Raw genomic sequence first — 16,681 nt, 5'->3', positions numbered from 1 at the left:
CAACAAGATCAGGAGCTATGGAAGCACGAGATGGACGAACCACGATGTCGTCCGACTTATGCTTAGGTCTTTTACTGTCATTGACCCTCATCTTGTGAACTTAATCCGTGAGAATCCTAGGTACACAAAGATGACTCCCGAGGAGATTCTTGGGAAGTTTGTAAGCGGGCGGATGATGGTGAAGGAAGCGCGATACGTTAATGATGCTCTCAATGGCCCTCTACCCATCTACGAGCCTCAAACTGTTGCTCTCAAAGCAACAAGCAGCAGGGAGGCGCTACCTAGCAAGGTGGCACAAGTTGAGGCGGCCGGGCTAAACGAGGATGAGATGGCCCTAATCATAAAGCGCTTCAAGACCGCATTGAAAGGACGCAAGGAGTACCCTAACAAGAACAAAGCAAAGGGAAAGCGCTCCTGCTTCAAGTGCGGTAAGACTGGTCATTTTATAGCAAATTGTCCCGATAACTCTAGTGACCAGGAACAAGGAAAGGGCGGGAAGAAAGAGAAGAAAAAGAGCTATAGGAAGGCAAAGGGCGAGGCACACATCGGAAAGGAGTGGGACTCGAACTGCTCGTCTTCCGATTCCGACGACGAAGGACTCGCTGCCCCAGCCTTCAACAAGTCCTCTCTCTTCCCCAACGAGCGCCACACCTGCCTCATGGCAAAGGAGAAAAAGGTAAGCGCTCGAGATAGCCCTAAGTATACTACTTCAAGTGATGACGACTCTAGTGATGATGAAGTAGATTGCAAAAGTTTATTCAAAGGTTTAGAAAGAACTAAAGTAGATAAAATCAATGAATTGATTGATGCTTTGAATGAAAAGAATAGATTGTTAGAAAAGCAAGAAGATATTTTATATGAAGAGTATGACAAGTTTATAAGTGTGCAAAAATCTCTTGCTTTAGAAGTTAAAAGGAATGAAATACTTTCTTCTGAATTATCTGCTTGTCATGAAATTGATTCTAACTTAAAGCGTATTAATGATGATTTTAATGCTAAGCTAGAAGTAGTTAATAAATCTAGTTCTTGTGTAGAACATGTTGTCATCTGTAATAGGTGTAAGGATTTTGATGTTGATGCATGTGTTGAGCACCTTACTTCTATTACACAATTAAATGGTGAAGTGGCAAGTCTTTAATGCCCAACTTAAGACTTGCAATAATGACTTTGATAAGTTAAAACTTGCAAGGGATGCCTACACGGTTGGTAGACACCCCTCAATTAAGGATGGGCTTGGCTTTCGGAAGGAAGCCAAGAACTTAACAAGCCAAAGGGCTCCCATTCTCAACAATGAGAAAGGGAAGGCCCCTATGGCTAGTAGCATTCAAAGGAATCATGCGTTCATTTATGATAGAAAATTTTCTAGGAATGCTCATTATAATAGGAGTTATAATGCTTATGATTCACATGCTATGATTGCTTCAAGTTCTACTTTTATGCATGGTAGAAGTAGGCCTAGGAAAGGAAATGTTATTCATCATGTGTCTAGGAAAATGCATAATGAATCTGCTACTGTTTTTCATGCCTGCAACACTGATTTTGTACTTTCATGTAAAAATAAGAAAGTGGTTGCTAGGAAGTTGGGGGGCGAATGCAAGGGAGACAAGACTTACATTTGGGTCTCAAAGGATATTGTGACTAACCTTGTAAGACCCAACAAGAGTTGGGTACCTAAAACCCAAGCCTAAATTGTCTTGCAGGCTTATGCATCCAGGGGCTCAAGCTGAATTATGGACAGCGGATGCACAAACCACATGACAGGGGAGAAGAAGATGTTCACCTCCTACGTCAAGAACAAGGACTCCCAAGACACGATTATCTTTGGATATGGGAACCAAGGCAAGGTCAAAGGCTTGGGCAAGATTGCCATCACAAATGAGCACTTTATTTCTAATGTATTTTTAGTAGAGTCGCTAGGCTATAATCTCTTGTCTGTTAGTCAATTGTGCCACATGGGCTACAATTGTTTGTTTACAAATGTTGATGTATCTGTCTTTAGAAGGAGTGATGGTTCATTAGCGTTTAAGGGTGTACTAGATGAGAAACTCTACTTAGTTGATTTTTCAAAAGAGGAGGCCGATCTATATGCATGCTTAATCGCTAAGACTAGTATGGGCTGGTTGTGGCATCGCCGTCTAGCACATGTTGGGATGAAGAATCTCCACAAACTTCTAAAGGGAGAGCATGTGTTAGGACTAACAAATGTATGTTTCGAAAAAGATAGACCTTGTGCAGCTTGTCAAGCAGGTAAACAGGTGGGAAGTACTCATCAAAGCAAGAATATGATGACCACATCAAGACCTCTGGAGCTACTTCATATGGACCTCTTCGGACCCGTCGCCTACCTCAGCATCAGGGGAAGTAAGTGTGGTCTTGTTATTGTTGATGATTTTTCCCGCTTCACTTGGGTATTCTTTTTACAAGATAAAACAGAAACCCAAGGGACCCTAAAGCGCTTTCTAAGGAGATCTCAAAATGAATTTGAGCTCAAGGTGAAAAAGATAAGAAGCGACAACAGGTCCGAGTTCAAGAACTTACAAGTGGAGGAATACCTTAAGGAGGAAGGTATCAAGCACGAGTTCTCCGCTCCCTACACACCACAACCAAACGGTGTGGTAGAGAGGAAGAACAGGACGCTCATAGACATGGCGAGGACGATGCTTGGAGAATTCAAGACGCCCGAGCGATTTTGGTCGGAAGCTGTGAACACAGCTTGCCACACCATAAACCGGCTCTACCTTCATCGCCTCCTCAAGAAGACCTCGTATGAACTTCTGACTGGTAACAAACACAACGTCTCATACTTTCGTGTATTTGGGAGCAAATGTTACATTTTGGTGAAGAAAGGTAGAAATTCCAAATTTGCTCCCAAAGCTGTAGAAGGGTTTTTACTAGGTTATGACTCAAATACAAAGGGGTATAGAGTCTTCAACAAATCATCGGGTTTGGTTGAAGTCTCTAGCGATGTTGTATTTGATGAGACTAATGGCTCTCTAAGAGAGCAAGTTGATCTTGATGATGTAGATGAAGATGATGTTCCAACGGACGCAATTCGCACCATGGCGATTGGAGATGTGCGACCACAGGAACACCAAGTGCAGGATCAACCTTCTTCCTCAACAATGGTGCACCCCCCAACTCAAGATGATGAACAAGTTCTTCAAGAGGAGGAGTGTGGTCAAGGGGGAGCACAAGAAGATCAAGTTATGGAGGAAGAAGCACCATGGGCCCCTCCAACTCAAGTCCGAGCGATAATTCAAAGGAATCATCCCGTCGACCAGATTCTGGGGGATATAAGCAAGGGAGTAACTACTCACTCAAGACTAGCTAACTTTTGTGAGCATTACTCGTTTGTCTCTTCTATTGAGCCTTTCAGGGTAGAAGAGGCCTTGCAAGATCCGGACTAGGTGCTGGCCATGCAGGAAGAGCTCAACAACTTCAAGAGGAATGAAGTTTGGAGCCTGGTGCCACGTCCCAAGCAAAACGTTGTGGGAACCAAGTGGGTGTTCCGCAACAAGCAAGACGAGCACAGGGTGGTCACAAGGAACAAGGCTCGACTTGTGGCAAAAGGCTATGCCCAAGTCGCAGGTTTGGATTTTGAGGAGATTATTGCTCCTGTGGCTAGGCTAGAGTCTATTCGCATTTTGTTAGCCTATGTCGCTCACCACTCTTTCAGGTTGTTCCAAATGGATGTGAAGAGCGCTTTCCTCAACGGTTCAATCAAGGAGGAGGTGTATGTGGAGCAACCCCTGGCTTTGAGGATGAACGGTACCCCGACCATGTGTGTAAGCTCTCTAAGGCGCTCTATGGACTTAAGCAAGCCCCAAGAGCATGGTATGAATGCCTTAGAGATTTTCTAATTGCTAATGCTTTCAAGGTTGGGAAAGTCGATCCAACTCTTTTCACTAAGACTTGTGATGGTGACCTATTTGTGTGCCAAATTTATGTCGATGACATAATATTTGGTTCTACTAACCAAAAGTCTTGTGAGGAGTTTAGCAGGGTGATGACACAGAAATTTGAGATGTCGATGATGGGCGAGTTGAACTACTTCCTTGGGTTTCAAGTGAAGCAACTCAAGGATGGCACCTTCATCTCACAAATGAAGTACACGCAAGACCTTCTCAAGCGGTTTGGGATGAAGGACGCCAAGCCCGCAAAGACGCCAATGGGAACCGACGGACATGTCGACCTCAACAAAGGAGGTAAGTCTGTTGATCAAAAGGCATACCGGTCTATGATAGGATCCTTGCTTTATTTATGTGCTAGTAGACTGGATATTATGCTAAGCGTATGCATGTGTGCTAGATTTCAATACGATCCAAGGGAGTGTCACCTTGTGGCCGTTAAGCGAATTCTTAGATATTTAGTTGCTACGCCTTGCTTCGGGATCTGGTATCCAAAGGGGTCTACCTTTGACTTGATTGGATATTCAGACTCCGATTATGCTGGATGCAAGGTTGATAGGAAGAGTACATCAGGGACGTGCCAATTCCTAGGAAGGTCCCTGGTGTCTTGGAGTTCTAAGAAACAAACCTCTGTTGCCCTATCCACCGCTGAGGCCGAGTACGTCGCCGCAGGACAGTGTTGCGCGTAACTACTTTGGATGAGACAAACCCTCCGGGACTTTGGCTACAATCTGAGCAAAGTCCCACTCCTATGTGATAATGAGAGTGCAATCTGCATGGCAGATAATCCTCTTGAACACAGCCGCACTATGCACATAGACATCCGACATCACTTTTTGAGAGACCACCAGCAAAAGGGAGATATCGAAGTGTTTTAGGTTAGCACCAAGAACCAGCTAGCCGATATCTTTACCAAACCTTTAGTTGAGAAAACCTTTTGCAGGCTGCGTAGTGAGCTAAATGTCTTAGATTCGCGTAACTTGGATTGATCTATAGCATACAGGTGTCTTATGCCTTTGATCATGTTACCTTATGCATTTATATGATTTAGTGCTTATTTATGGTGCTCAAGTTGTGCAAGGGATCCCCGGACCTCACAAGTCCTTGTGTGAATGATGCACATATTTAGGGGGAGAAGTGCTACAACTTGACCCTTTGAGACTAACATTTGTGCTTGAGTTTACTTGATGTAGTCTCAAAGGTGAATTGAAACGGAAAGGTGAACTTGGACCATACAAAGACTTCCACTGCACTCCGGTATTAGTGTACAAACCTCCAAGTTCATTCTTAAGCTCTTATTGCCTTTTTGCTCTTAATTGACAATTTTGGTGAGGCAATGGGGTTAAAGGGCCAATAATGATCCCGTTTTGGTGCTTAATGCCAAAGGGGGAGAAATTAAGGCCAAAGCAAATGGATCAGCTACCACTTGAGAATTTTGAAAATAGTAGAGCTAGAATTTTTGATTTGTCAAAATACTCTTATTGTCAAAATTTGGTCTCTTGTGGGGATATTTTATGATTATGGAAAAAGGGGGAGTTTTTGGATCTTGATCGTTTTCTCTTGGATTATCTCTCTATATGTCCAAACAAGTGAGTTTGACTTAGAGATAGGAAAATGAAATTGATTTGCAAAAACAAACCAAGTGGTGGCAAAGAACAATCCAAATATGCCAAATCTTGTAAAAGACAATATTTGTTCTCAATTGCATTGATGTTGCACTTCTATCTGTTGCTTTTTGATGTGTTGGCATAAATCACCAAAAAGGGGGAGATTGAAAGGGAAATGTGCCCTTGGGCCATTTCTAGGATATTTTGGTGATTAAGTGTCCAACACATATTGTGTGAGTTATTATATGCAAAATGATGAATGAAGTGCAAATCAACAAGAAGGTATGTTTCTAGACTTAGTACATTGATTTGGGTACTAATGTTTTGTGTCTAAGTGCAAGAAACAGGAAAAATTAGATTGGAAAAGTGTTGGCTGTGTACAGCCAACTCCTGCTCAGTCTGGGTGCACCGGACAGTGTCCGGTGCGCCAGACGGGTCCAAGGTGAACATGCCGCTCTCGGGACTCGACGGCGGCGTACGACTATAATTCACCGGACTGTCCGGTGGGTCCTCCGCGGCGAAGTCGTCGCTCTCAGGAAAAGTTCAACGGCGTACGGCTAAAATTCACCGGACTATCCGGTGAGCCAACGGTGAACTTTGCAACGGTCGGCAGCGTGATCTACGGGCGACACGTGTCTCGCACCAACGGTCGGAAGGGGCACCGGACTGTCCGGTGCGCCAACCGACACCAGAGTTGCAACGGTCGGCTGCGCCAAATTAGGAAGGAGATCCGCACCGGACATGCTTCAGTGCATGTCCGGTGGTGCACCGGACTGTCCGGTGCGCCACCCGACAGAAGGCAAGATTAGCCTTCCTAGATTGCCTCCAACGGCTCCTAGCTACCTTGGGGCTATAAAAGGGACCCCTAGGCGCATGGAGGAGTAACTCAAGCATTCTTTGATCATTCCTAAGCACCAAGACTCCATTCTCGCGCATTCGATTCTTTGAGATAGTGACTTGAGCTCCAATTAAGTAGAGAACTCCTTGAGTTGTGTTTTGAGCTCAAGTTGTGGCTTGTGTGCGTGATTGTGCTCTGGTTTTGAGTCTTGTGTGTGTTGCTCTTCCCTACCTTACTTTCGTGCTTCTTTGTGATCATCAATTGTAAGGGCGAGAGGCTCCAAGTTATGGAGATTCCTCGCAAACGGGAGAAAGTATAAGAAAGAAGAACACCGTGGTATTCAAGTTGATCATTGGATCACTTGAAAGGGGTTGAGTGCAACCCTCGTCCATTGGGACGCCACAACGTGGAAGTAGGCAAGTGTTATACTTGGCCGAACCACGGGATAACTCACGTTTCTCTTGTGATTGCTTTTATGTGTGATTATTGTGACTCACAAGAGCTTGATCTATAGCCACTTGGTTTTATCATTCTAACACTTAACCAAGTTTTGTGGCTATTAGTTGTTGAATTTTACAGGATCACCTATTCACCCCCTCCCTCTAGGTGCTCTTAGACTCCTCATTTTTTCTAATAGCTTCGTCGGCTATCTCTCGGCCACCTCCCAACCAGACTTCGGAATAAAATTTTCCACTCAACGCAGTGGCTTCGGCTGAGGGTTCTTCATGTCATTGGCTGAGACCAAGAATTCTAGCTGAATAACAGCCTTTACATGCTCGCAACCAGCTTTCTCAAGAAGTGAGACGGCTCCTTGGGCACTGGCGAAGGCACAAAAATCTCCTGTATCACTAAGAATCTCATCAAAAGCTTCGGCTTCACCACTAATCCACCGGATAACCCGTGAGGATCACCACAGATAAAATTCTGCTCCATAGAGAATGTGCCAACATTGGCAAAACTATTTTTCAACTTGTTGCAACAGTCCATAGCGACACTGTAGCATTCCTCTTTCGCTTCACGAAGCTACTCGACATTTTTCTGAACCCTTAACCATTTAGTATCAGATATTTTGCGTTTTGTATGTTCAACATTAAAATTTTCAGTCAATTCATTGAGCTTCTTCTCCAATCCTTTCACTTCGGATCTGTGCAATCCCACCTAAATAGATAGTGCATATTCTAAATCAGCAATACGCTTTGCATCTTTCTCTTGCTTCTTTTCAAACTCTTGATCTTCTGTTCTGCTTCAGAAAGGCTAGACAGTCTAGCTTCGATAGACTTTAACCTCTCAACTAAGGAGAGCAGGATTTTGTCTTAGACTTTAACCTCTCATCTAAGGAGAGCAGGATTTAGTCTTTCTCGAGGGCTTCATTTTGAAGCGTTATGACTTCCGAACGAAGGTTCCCAAAAGCCATTTGAGTGCTTTCGTCTTCTACATCCTTGTGGGCTTTCAGAGCTTTACTGAGGATAAGACCCTGACAAACAAAAAATATACAAATATTAATAAGTATTACCACAAATTGTTTGCCAAAAACTCTCCTAACAAAAATCAATAAATGCATAAATAAAAATATACAAACCTTCAAGCAGTTATAAGCAAGGATGTCTACAAGGTGGTCCTTTGTCATTGTAGATAGGCCAAGTTCAAGCTTCGGATATCCCATTGTTGGGGGCCTTCCTCTTCCGAAGGTCCCCAAAAACATGGCTAACAATGTACTTTTAGTATAATAATGATCATCATAGGGAGCTTCGCTTCATGAAGGGAGTGTTCTCCTTCACCGAAGGACTTTAAGACAAAGGCATAGCCCGAAAGCGACGACAACTAACGACCAAAGCTATAGCCAAAGGGAAACAACTTTGTCTTAAAGCAATGCTGAAGATCAAACATGGAGCCGAGCCAAAGAGGAAAAGACTAGCTAGTCCCTAATGATTTATGTTACAATAATGAGTAAATGTTAAGGTTATAAATGTACTTTTACCCGTGCTATGTCCCGTGCCTATAAATAGATGAACAGTACCACCATATTGTTCACGCTGGATTGTAATCGCTCTCGCATCAGCACCTCGAACAAGCCGAAGGTATCAAGTAATGTAAATTTTGTTAATGTTCATGTGTACATTATGAAATACATATGTGAATGAGATGATGGATTACATTCACTATCTCTATGTACTCTTATAATTATGAATGATGAAGGCATGTCCTTCATGACCTTCATCTGAAGATCATTATATCCAAGAGGAGATAATGCTTCGGAGGACGAAGGTCCTTGATCTTTGAAAATTGTGTTGCCTTGTTCTTGATCCACAACATTTGAGAACAAGTGACCAACATTGGCGCCCACCGTCGGTGAACACCAATGACCACCTTCGGCAAGCATTCATCTTTGTCATGGTGCCGAAGAAGGCAATAGTGCCAGGGGCTTCCCTTCAGCCACTGGACACCAACCAAGAAGGGCTCTCTCCAAGAGAAGCCCGAAACCAGAAGAGGAAGGTGTTGGGGGCCTTCGTCTTCCGAAGGTCCTCAAAAACATGATCTAACAATGTTTTCCAAGTGTAACATATGAACAGGTACCTTTCCATGTTCGTCACAACCATGTTATTCTAATTCATTCTTGATTATATAATAAAAGATATATTATGATGTCATATGATTATCCATGTTGTTTCCCATGTTTCATATGTTTCGTCTTTCATTGATATATGTTGTGATTACGAAGGTAAGTCCTTCATAACCTTCATCCGAAGATTATTATATCCTTAGGGAAATAATGCTTTAGAGGACGAAGGACATTAACCATTAACCTATTTTGTGTTGCCTTGTTCTTAATTCGAAGCATTTGAGAACAAGTCTCCTACATTGGCGCCCACCTCCGGTGTACTCACTTCCACAACCTTCAGCAAAGCACTGACCTTCGTCATGTCGCCGAAGAAGATAATAGCACCAGGGGCTGCTGCACTACAGCCACTGGACACAAACTAGGAGACTCTCTCTCTCTCCGAGAGGCTCGAAGCCAGAAGAGAAAGGCCACCAGTCCAACATTCCAGGAGGAGGAGTTGGACCAAGAGATCAGGGACATGGAAATCATCCATCAACAAGTGCAAAGGAAAAAGGAGAAGATGGCTCGACTGGCCGATCTCCAAAGGAAGATCGATGAAGCTACTGAGGAAGTGCGTCAGCTTGCTCAAGGTGACCTAGACCGAAGTCCCCAACACAGGGAGCTTAATCAAGAGGGCTTATTCAACGAAGATGGATGGTATGTTGATTTTAATCATGATACCTTTACTTTTGATGATGCTTCTCCCTTGGCAGCAGAATTGCAGGCTATCCCATGGCCACAATCCTACAAGCCACCCAGCTACCCATGTATGATGGGCACTCGGACCCAAAGCAATTTTTGATGAGCTATGAGGCAACAATATCATCATACGGAGGCAATGCAGCTGTCATGGCAAAGTCCTTCGTCATGGCAGTCCGGAACGTAGCCCAGATATGGTATTCTTCTCTTCGGCCAGGGACAATCACGTCGTGGCAGAAGCTCAAGGACATGCTGGTTACCAGTTTCCAAGACTTTCAAATGAAGCCAGTCACAGCTCTGGCCTTGTTCCAATGCACGCAAGACCATGAGGAATACCTTCAAGCGTATGTCCAAAGGTTCTTGCGACTAAGGGCACAAGCGCCCATAGTGCCCAATGAAATTGTCATTTAGGCCATGACCAAGGGTCTTCGGCCAGGCCCTACAGCTCAATACTTCGCCAGGAAGCCCCCACAAACTCTGGAGAAGCTGCTTCAGAAGATGGATGAGTACATCCGGGCTGACAACGACTTTCGCCAAAGAAGGGAGGAAGCTTACAAATTCTCTGAGATGACCAGGGGCTTCGGAGGATGAATCCACCCTAGGCATGTCAGATCAATCCACAGCTCCAGTCAGAATGACAACAAAGGAAGCCAGCTTCAGAGGCCACAATACACCTCACAGTCTTCGGGGCAGCAGCAAGGCTCCTTCAGGCCGCCAGCTCCAAGGGGCAGAGGTGCCAGTGGCTTCGGAGGAAGATATGGGGATTAGCCCAGGAAAATTTATTGCCTATTCTGTGGTGAGGACAAGGGCCATACTATGAGAATGTGCCAAATCACTATTCTGAAGCAAAAGGAGATCGCAGAAGCCGAAGCTCAGAAGAATCGGCCGAAGCAGGTCTTGCATACTGCTTCGTGCCACTCTCCCTACATACCAGAATATGTGGGCAATCACCCTGCAGCCTCTGTTGCTTCGGCTAGCCATTCACAGGCTTCTTGGCCTCAGCTTCCACCGCCACCACCACTGCAACCTACATATTCCCGAAGCCAGCTGCCAGAAGGGCACTAGCACGCCCAGCAGCAACGTGAGGAATCCGAAGCTCGTACAGTCAACAGTACTGTGCCAGAATCAAAGCACATTTATTGAGTGATATCCTGCCTCTGAAATACCTTTATGTTCTATGTCATTTTGTTTTAATAAGGAACAAGCAATGTAAATCTAGTTTTAAGTTCTTGTAATGATTTTGCTTCTATCGAGATGGAATATATCTTCTTCACAGACTTACGAAGCTCAAAAATTGTCGAAGCTCAAAAGTCGTTCCTAAGGGAATGCAGAGCTAAAAATTGCCGAAGCTACGAAAAAGTCGTTCCTAAGGGAGCGCAGCGTAAGTTTTGCCGAAGCTACAAAAAAGTCGTTCCTAAGGGAGCGCAGTGTAAGTTTTCTGCTCAAAAGTCGTTTCAAAGGGAATGCAGAGCCAAATACCGCCGAAATATAAGGCGAAGAAGTTCAAAAGTCGTTCCTAAGGGGATGCAGAACTTATACCGCCGAAATAGAAGGCGAAGAAGTTCAAAAGACGTTCCTAAGGGGACATAGAACTTACACCGAAAAATAAACGGTGAAGCCAAAAAATAAACGGCAAAGAGATTCCAGTCGTTCCTAAGGGAATACAGAGATTGTGTGTTCCAGAGTGGGAGTGTATGTGTCTTCGGCATCATTATCATTTTGCATCATATCATCACATCATTTCACATAGCATCACATCATACATCATATTGCATCAATGACACAAGAGGAATACGGAGCCGATTTTCGGAAAATATTGTCAAAGTTACACGAAGTAAGCTTCGAATTATAGCTTCGTCAGCCTGCACACAAAAGAGGGATCTCTTTTTCCGAAGCATGGATATCTTTATTTTTACGGACCACAGATTCTCTTTCTTTATGAAGCATGAAAAGAAGGGAAGGTGTTTTTTCGCCGAAGGCTTAAAAATGGTATGTATGTAAGTTTCAAGCATCGTAAAGAAATAAATTACAATAATTTACATATTCGATCCAAAGTTACACACATCAAATATTACACCTTCGTTACAATAAAAGCACAATGTCCATTCTAGTGTATCTTACATTGACCATTTAAAAATGTTTTTACAATAAGTGCTAGTCTTCTCTCAGGATTTTCTCCTCAACTTCATTTAGCAATTTTTTAACGACTTCGTCAACAATAGATTCAGCCATATTAATGATCTCCAGTGCTTCCTTCGTTTCTGGATCGGCAAGGGGATCGAACGGTTCCGGCGGCGGAGATAATTCACCTGAAATAGGAAAAAGTTAATCAGTCCAAAGCCATAAAAACCAATATCGAAGCTAAAAGCCAAGAAACAATACATATACATTTTTCGCGCTCTGCAGCTTCTTCAGCTTGTCTCACTTCTATCTGGGCGTCATGGGTGTCTTTTTCACTTTTCTTTATAATTTCATGAGCCATCTTTCAGCCACTATTCACCCAGACATCATTATATAATTTTCCGCCCATCAAGGTTGCTTCAGCTGAAGGATCCTTCGTGTCGTCCGCGGAGAAGGTAGCTTCGGCCTGGGCCATGGTCTTGATGTGATCACATCCCGCCTTCTCCAAGATAGCTGAAATCCCCCGTGCACTGGAAAATGCACAGACATCCCCATGATCACTTAAGATTTCTTCGAAGCTCTCGGCCTCCCCACTTATCCATTCAATAACGCCTTCGGGGTCGCCTCGTATGAAGTTTTCTTCGGTAGAGTAGGCACCCACGTTGGCGAAACTGGTTTTTATTTTCTTCACACAGTCCAAGGATTTTTCAAAGCATCTTTCCTTGGATGTGCGAAGTTCTTCAACGTTTTTCTCTAAATGATTTTTCCAATATTCGCTGATTTCTCGGTTAGCTTCTACGAGCGCGCATTTTTCTTTAGCTTCGGCCAGTTGCCTCCGAAGGTCTTCAATTTCAATCTTTTGGGCATCGGCCTGAGCTTTGAAGATAGCTTCATCTTCTTTGACTTTGTTAACCAGAGAGAATAATATTTTGTATTTTTCAAGACCTTCGTTTCTCAGTTCAATTACCTCTGAACGAAGGTTGTTCAAGGCCATTGTATAGCCTTCATCCTCCATATTTTTCTGTGCCCTAAGGGCATTACTGAGAATCAAACCCTGCAAGTGGAGGAAAGAATAAGTATGACAAATAAAATACCTCATTTTCAAATTAATAGGTAGTTTTTATACCTTTATGCTATTGTATGCTAAGCTATCAGCAAGTTCGTCCTTCGATAAAATCGAAAGACCGTCTTCTAGCTTCGGGAATCCGATGCTTTTACCTATCTCCCGGCAGACGGATATTTCTTTGTTATCCGGGAGACAGTACAAAAAGTCTTCTTCACCACTGCCATTGAACACAACACCCCCTTCGGATATTTCAATTTTTTGGCATAATGTTGTGCTTCTAACATTTCTTCTTGGGATAGTACCTTTCCTGAAGCATGACGAATAACGTAGTCAATACTTTTGTTTGAAGCTTCAGGAACAGGAGTTTCGATTTTTTCAGTTGCAATCCGCTCTGTTGATTTTTCCTTAGGTTCAGCAGCTTCCATCTCGGTGGGCACTGAAGGCCCAGCTTTGGTTTCAGCCTAAATTGTTGCAGCTTCGATTTCTGTCGGCATGGTATCAGCTTCGAGTCGTGCCTTAGCAGCTTCGGCAACTTTCCTTGTAGGAGTAGAACTCAAGGTTTTTGTTGTTTCTAACACAACATCTAGCACATTCGCCATCCTTCTCCTCTTAGGAGTTACGGCAGACCCCTTTTGTACCTTCGGCACAGTTACCTCTGTTGGAGGGCTCAAAATCTCTGGCATTTTTATTATTCCTTCAATTTCTGGCCCTTCGGCCTTATCAACCTTTGTTTCAACTAGCCCGACTGTAAGCACCTTCGGCATTGCAGCCAGCTCTTCAGTGCTCTGTGCAGTCGGAACATTTTCTTTTGTTTCAGCAGCTGAAGAGGCCCCTTCGCCAAATTCAGGTATCACGACCGGTTCGATGTAACGCGGCCAGTGAGTCGGAACCTTCATCTTCTTTCCCTTCAGCTCAGCTGTGATGGCCGAAGCGGCAACCTTTCCAGAAACAACAATCTTTGTTTTTACCCCTTGCCCTCGCAGCGGGTAACAATAGTCAGGGTATACGAAGCCAATAGCATCAAATACCATGTTCAACCTTTTCTTATTCCGACCCCCGAAGGCTGCGGACAAGGCATTGTCCTCAGTTTTGGAATACGCCCCAAGTAACTCGTCGCTAGTAGCTTCAATGCACTTCAGCCAGTCATCATTTGGTTCATCAAACTTATCCCCAAACCTGAATGTATACTTCAGCCGGACCAAACCACCTTTGCTAGAGTTAGTGATGGTCTCCTTCGGCATTTCCTAGCTTTCCACAAGCAGCCATACTCTGAATGCTATATGTTCTTGAATTAAATCTCTTGTGCCAATGAAGGAGCAAACAGTACTCAATGCCTTCTGACACGCTTCGGCGACGTCATAAATTTCGACCTTCGGCCTTTGGTGGCCGAAGCGGGACCAGATGGGGCGCATAATGATTTCTTTTATGTCTTCCCTCGTCTTTAGATCATTCTTCACATAAAACCACTATTCCATCCAGGCCCCGGGCCATCTCTTCCGAAATGTTGGCATTACGTGGCTTGCGTTGGGGCGAGCAAAGAACCCATAACAACCAAAGTTGTTGTGGTACTGTTCTTTACCAATGGCCTCCATCTCGTATAAAAGTTCGTGCATATTGCAGAAGCACTTCACGCTCGGCTCTAGTCCTTGACTCCTTACTGCCCAGACAAAAATCCCCATCCTCATTATAGCTTCGGGGGTGATCTGATGGAGGAAAATCTGGTTAATTTTCAACACTTCAACTACGAACTTGCTCAATGGGAACCAAAGTCTAGCCTTGAAAAAGCTTCGGAAAATTACAACTTCATTTTCCACAGGGGCAGGTGTGGTGTTGTCTCTGCCAACTCTCACGATAGATATGTCTCGAAAGTACCTTCCTCTCATATTGTCAAAATGACTCTGTTTAATTGTTGATTTTCCAAAGATTGTATGGCTTGGCCGCCAGGGCCGATCTTCAGAATCTTTGCCTCCACTTTCCACATCATAGTTGTCGTTGTCACCAGTATCTTCAGATAAACCTTCCAGTATCTCTTTAGTAATCTTCTCTGTGTTTGTCTTTGCCATTGATTCAACAAATCTAGCAATATAAGGATCCACAGCCTTCTTCTCCTCGAATAGCTTCGCCTCTTCAGTCAGCTTCGCTTCCACAACAACCTTCTTTTCCTGGGACATCTTTTTACCAAACAGGGTGAAAACGCATCTTTTAAATCGAAGCTCAGAGAACTTGAAAATCTAGCGAGCGCTAGTGAGCAGGAGCTAAAAGATTGAGAAAATAATGCAAAATGGCAGAAACAGTGTATCAAATGCAGCTGGTGTGAGTCCATATTTATACGCCCAGTGCGCTGCAAATTGGAGGGTGAAAGGGAATTAGACTTACACCTAGTTCCTAAATAATTTTGGTGGTTGAATTGCCCAACACAAATATTGGACTGACTAGTTTGCTCTAGTGTATAAGTTATACAGGTGCAAAAGGTTCACAACTAGCCAATAAAAAGATCAAGTGTTGGATTCAATAAAGGAGCAAAGGGGCAACCGAGGGCACCCCTGGTCTGGCGCACCGGACTGTCCGGTGTGCCACCGGACAGTGAACAGTACCTGTCCGGTGCACCAGGGAACTCAGACTCAAACTCTTCACCCTCGGGATTTCTCGGAAGCCGGCGCGCTATAATTCACCGGACTGTCCGGTGTGCACCGGACATGTCCGGTGCGCCAACGAACCGCGGCGTCCGGAACTCGCCAGCCTCGGGTTCGCGCGGTAGCCGCTCCGCTATAATTCACCGGACTGTCCGGTGTACACCGGACTGTCCGGTGTGCCAGCGGAGCAACGGCTCCCTGCGGCGCCAACGGCTCCCTGCGGTGCATTAAATGCGCGCGCAGCGCGCGCAGACGTCAGGGCTGCCCATACCGGTGCACCGGACATCAAACAGTGCATGTCCGGTGTGCACCGGACACCCAGGCGGGCCCACAAGTCAGAAGCTCCAACGGCTAGAATCCAACGGCAGTGATGACGTGGCAGGGGCACCGGACTGTCCGGTGTGCACCGGACTGTCCGGTGCGCCATCGAGCAGACGCCTCCAGCCAACGGTCACTTTTGGTGGTTGGGGCTATAAATACCCCAACCACCCCACATTCATGGCCATCCAAGTTTTCCACTTCTCAACTACTACAAGAGCTCTAGGCATTCAATTCTAGACACACTCAAAGAGATCAAATCCTCTCCAATTCCACACAAAACCCTAGTGACTAGAGAGAGTGATTTGCCGTGTTCATTTGAGCTCTTGCGCTTGGATTGCTTCTTTTCCTTCTCACTTGTTCTTGAGATCACAACTCCATTGTAATCAAGGCAAGAGGCACCAATTGTGTGGTGGCCCTTGCGGGGAAGTTTTGTTCCCGGCTTTGATTAGAGAAGAGAAGCTCACTCGGTCCGAGGGACCGTTTGAGAGAGGGAAGGGTTGAAAGAGACCCGGCCTTTGTGGCCTCCTCAACGGGGAGTAGGTTTGCAAGAACCGAACCTCGGTAAAACAAATCTCCGTGTCTCATTTGCTTATTCGCTTGGGATTTGTTTTGCGCCCTCTCTTGCGGACTCATTTATTATTACTAACGCTAACCCCGGCTTGTAGTTGTGTTTATATTTGTAATTTTCAGTTTCGCCCTATTCACCCCCCCTCTAGGCGACTATCAATTGGTATCGGAGCCCGGTGCTTCATTAGAGCCTAACCGCTCGAAGTGATGTCGGGAGATCACGCCAAGAAGGAGATGGAGACCGGCGAAAAGCCCACTACAAGCTACGGGAGCACTTCATCGGAAGAGTCCCGCACCAAAAGGAGGGAGAAGAAGAAGAGCT

The sequence above is a fragment of the Zea mays genome, chromosome 3 (assembly GCF_902167145.1).
Source record: "Zea mays cultivar B73 chromosome 3, Zm-B73-REFERENCE-NAM-5.0, whole genome shotgun sequence".
NCBI lineage: Eukaryota > Viridiplantae > Streptophyta > Magnoliopsida > Poales > Poaceae > Zea > Zea mays.
The sequence above is the reverse complement of the archived record's forward strand: the minus strand, read 5'-3'. Positions refer to the sequence as shown.